Here is a 4,887-nt window from a genome sequence, read left to right as displayed (position 1 = left end):
CAACTGAAGGTTACATTAACATTACACAGAGAAAGTCAATTAATTTAACAAATTATCAATTTGTGGAGTTTCTTGAACATGCAGTAACATGCACACAAAGCAGCTCTTTGTGATCCCACAGCTGTCCTGTCCTCAGTGCACAGCTTCATTAATCATGTGCTCTGCATGTTATTGTCTAAATTGCAGTGCCATTTGAGACAGGGAAAACATTGGGGAAGAAACGGTGCTTACCCTTTGCACACCCGTACAGATTACAAATGAGCAGAGGATTTTAAAAGACTGTCAAGTCAGTACTGTGAAGATTTCATTTCATTGCATTTTTAAAATCACCCAGCTAAAATTCCCTTCATGCTGGTTTGTATATTTCTGGACCAAAATCAAGCATTCCCAGTACTATATGCCCAGTTCAGCCAAGGAAAACTGAAAACTGATGCAGTCACATCTCAAGATTAGAAAGGCAAAGGTTTGCTCCTAGGGCTGTGCTATGCCACTAGGAGATCTAGAAACTGCTACTATAATTAGCGTGATTCTGTTATAGTAAGGCTACAAAACACAAAATGTATACTGTAAGTGTGATACTTACACAACCATTGGACCTATTTTATCCCATCTCTACCAGGGGAATGAGATTCAGCCGAGCCAGAAGTGCTACTTTACACAGATTTTTACCATACCTACATCCTCATCACCACTTCTGTCTGCTAGCTGCGGTCTCTATTTTCTTATATTAGATAGACATATAAACAGCTAACAAATACAAAAATACTGTGTGGCCGCTGCTCCAAGAGAGCCTTAATAATTTGACATGAAGTGTGATGAACCTGTTGGCTTAATTCAAGGATATCAGTTGCTTGAGGCAAGGACCTTCTCTGCAGCACCAAGCAAGATGTCAGCGCTTAAATAACAGAGAGACTGCGGCTTAAAACACTTCCCTTCCAACTACATCCCTAGCACTCATCAGTCACTTGACCTGAATACTTTGAAATGGACTGTAGTCTAATATATCCTGTTATAAATTCTTTATATATTCTTTATATTTTTTCTCAAATGTAATTCATGTATTTCATGATTGGTGAAGTTTTCCGCTAGTTACATGTAACAATTTAATGATGAATGCAATTTGGATAGACAACAATAAATTTCTGAAGGGTCATATCTTTGTGTAGAAGAAGATGGTGAGCAGTTCATCTGTTTAAAGTTTGAAAGAGGTAGAATTCAGAGGCCTCAAGAGCAAAGGAAGATATAGAAATTATTTCCTTGACTTACTGATATATTTTTAAATACTCCATAAGGCATCTGCCATTCAAAATGTTTGGATTCCTTATATGAACAAATGAACTAATGAAATGGGGATGTTAGCACCTAAAATTACCAAGCAAAATGAAAAAAGATCTCTAAGAAGGGGTTAAAGAGATAGAAGTTACAGATGTGAACAGAAAGACTCCTCATTCAATGCAACCATAAAAACATTCTCATACATATCCTCAGGGAAGGAATGCTACAAATAGGATCGCTCATCTGGGAAGGCTTACTTGCTACTTCCATAGGGTCAGAAAGCGAAAAATAAGTTGTTTGAAATCAACTATTTTGCCAGGCTACAGGGTGAGAAATAGTCATTCAAGCATTTCAGACGAAACCATTTCAGACTATGGAAGTAACTTTGCACCACAAGTACAGCCGTCACACTGTAATGCCGTATCAGAAGTCGACACAAGTTCACGAAAGTTTTCTGCTGCGGATTTTCCTGCATCTGTTCCCCACACAGGGTGAACAGCCAACAGGCACAAGTGTAGACCAAATCCCTATGACCTTGCTAACGATTAATACAATGCCTGAAAATAAAGCAGGGGATAGTTAAAGAGCCTCCCAAATATTAGAACTAGGTTGAAGCTTTTTCAGTGCATTCCTGTTACCATTTAGCAGCAGTGGGAAGTATAACTTGACCACCAGTGCTGCCCAAGTCATGCAGAGACTAAGTGTCATGGACAGGTTAGAAGAGGTGGATTTTCCAGAGCCCTCGAAACAGTCCTGTCTCAGTCTAAAGTATTATAACAAACTGGACTTCCACTCCATGAGAACAGCTCAGAGCACTGCAAAATGGAGTTATCATACAAAGACCTGTTGTTGATCACATATCCTTTAGCCCACCGAGGCATTCAGAAGAACACAAAAAAACCCTATGAGAAGACAGGTAGATATGCAAGGGTACATTTATAGGAGGATTCAGTAAAGCTATATGTCTAAAATATCAAAGCATCAGACAAATTTAACACTGCTGCTCCACCTGTAAAAGAGGGATTCATTTATATCACAGATGCCACAGATCCATGGACCTGTCTCCAGATGCTAGATTTAACCTGTAGTTACAGCAGGAAGAACACAAATTAAAAACATGCTGTGTGTATGTCTATGTAGATTTTAGCCATCCAGATAGCTACAGATTTCTTCTCATTAAAGGCTTGCTAACAAAATTAGAGTTGAAACCTTTGCTTTAGCAAATATTAAATTTGCCAAAGAAATCTAGTTTGTGGGCTGTTTCTACTAGTGACTAAATTAGAACAGATTTTGTATTTTGAAATGAAATTTAGTAAATGTGAACTGTTTTGTTACTATTTGGAGCATATTGAATTTTCATTTTGAAATGTTTAACATTTTGAATATGAGGATTTTTTTAAGGCTAAAAGATGTGAATTAGATAAACTGGAAAGGAAATGTTTCATGTCAGTTTAAATTTAATTTTGAGGTTTTGAATTTTTCATTTGAATTTCTTGGTTTGACCACTGAAAAAATGTGTTTTTCACACTGTTTTAGATGTACAGAAGTACTTATTTATACAAAACTTTCACTAGATGGTCTTGTATGGAATTTTAAAAAAATCTCTTAAAAGGACACAAAACTGAAACTTACTACAGGAGAAAGTAAATTGGTTTGTCGTCATTTTTCTTAACACATTGCTCCCATTTGCTCTGTTCTGCTTTCGCACAATGACACCATCATACAACTTACTTGAGAAATGCTACCTAAGAAATAATGAATATGAAATGTGTACTTTGTGCAGAGTACATTCTCTCCACAGATTACTTGATAAAATGTCTCCATAAAAACAACACAAATAAGCAAGGCCATACTTTTTTCTTTTTGTTTTAGATGACTAGAAGGTAATAAATAACACAACTTCTGACACAAAAATTTGCAAAACTATTTTCATTTCTCAGCCAATCTACCAACTGATGAAATCCTCTAAAAAAGTGACATTAAGGTGTCTTTAACTTTTTTGAATTTAACTGACATACTGTATTTTTAATGTGCCTAAAGTACTCTTTGGCTGTCACGTTAGTCACATGGAGTCACATGGAACACAAGAAATGAATTTCCACATATTTCAAGCCTCAGTGAAATATGTGCATACAAAACATGATGAGCCAGCCTAGAACAGTAAACATGTTTTCAACAGAGCACCACATCCACCTTGTATTAATTTTTCTAGGGATTCAGGGGTATAGGCTAAACTAGTACAGAGCTACAACTTAGGAAAAAAAAAATACTTCGTCAAAACCTTTAGTGCTTTAAGTAAATGGGCACCCATTAAGTATAATGTTTCTGAGCTAAATCCTACAGGGAAGAAAATGTTAGGCATTGTTTTGCAATTTGCCAGATGTTTCCAGATTGTTTTTCTCTTTCCATCACAGTCAAGTTAATCATTTTCAATAGGCCACCCTGCAATGAAAAGTAAAAGTAACTTCCTTAGACAGCTGCTTTGCATAAAGTGTTTGCTTTCAAGGAATACTGTGCAGGCAGGAGATACTGGAGAATAATAACAGAAAAAAAGGAAGAGGGAGAATGTATTCACCCACCCCTAGCTTCTCCCCCCCACCCCCCCCAAAAAAAGGAACAATAAAAATCTTTGCTAAAATCTCAGGGGGGACTGATTCAAAATTTATTGATGATATCAAAAAGCCAACTTGAACTAGTGTCACCTCATTTTCCTTTACAGCAGTTAATAATTCTGTGAGTAGGTATATTGTATAAGCCACTTTTTAACATGAAAATAATGACTCTGAGTGATATGAAGAGTTTAGAAATAAGATAGACAAGGACCAGAAGGAGAAAAAAGTGACTTAGCTCACACTACAGGAATGGACCCAGGTCAGCTTGCTAACTGATTCCTTTTATATTTTTAAACAATTACATTCATTATCCTCCAACCACTTGAAAAATATTCCATGGCCACAGATTACACATGGAGAGATTTGAGACAACTCAGCTGGCAAACACATTTCTTTTTGGGAGAATCCCCACATACATCAAAATAAAAAATGCAGACATAACTCTAGTGTTGAAAACCTCCTCAGCTTTTATTGTATAATTATTGTTTTTAAAGAATCTGATTTTAAAAGACCCCTTGCCAAAAATATGATTTTATGGTAAAATAATGGGTTTTAAATTAAGTATAGGGAGTCCTCAGTATAACTGAGAATTTTAATGTTCAGTATCTTCTAAATTTCTAGTGTCTCAAACATCTGCTATATCTTTGGAAAGCTGTCATTATTATAAGGTTTTTATGACTTTATTTACTGAATCCAGCTTTAAAGATGATAGTTGTATAATATTCTGACATATAAATACTGGAGAATGTTTACTACATTTACAGTGATTGCCATTACACAAACAAATACACGTGCATACACATGTACCTGGAGAGACATATGAGATGTATATTTATAAATATACATACACACATATTTACTCATGGGGGGTTGTATTAAGCAGTAGGCATAAAACACATCTGATTCCATTAAATCTATGAATCTAAGCATAGCCCCTTCCTTCAATAAAAAAGGGCTTGGAATAAGACTTCATATCCCCAAACTGAAAATTAATTTTGAT

Source organism: Dromaius novaehollandiae, chromosome 2 (genome assembly GCF_036370855.1).
Source record: "Dromaius novaehollandiae isolate bDroNov1 chromosome 2, bDroNov1.hap1, whole genome shotgun sequence".
Lineage (NCBI taxonomy): Eukaryota > Metazoa > Chordata > Aves > Casuariiformes > Dromaiidae > Dromaius > Dromaius novaehollandiae.
Note: the sequence above shows the minus strand (reverse complement) of the source record.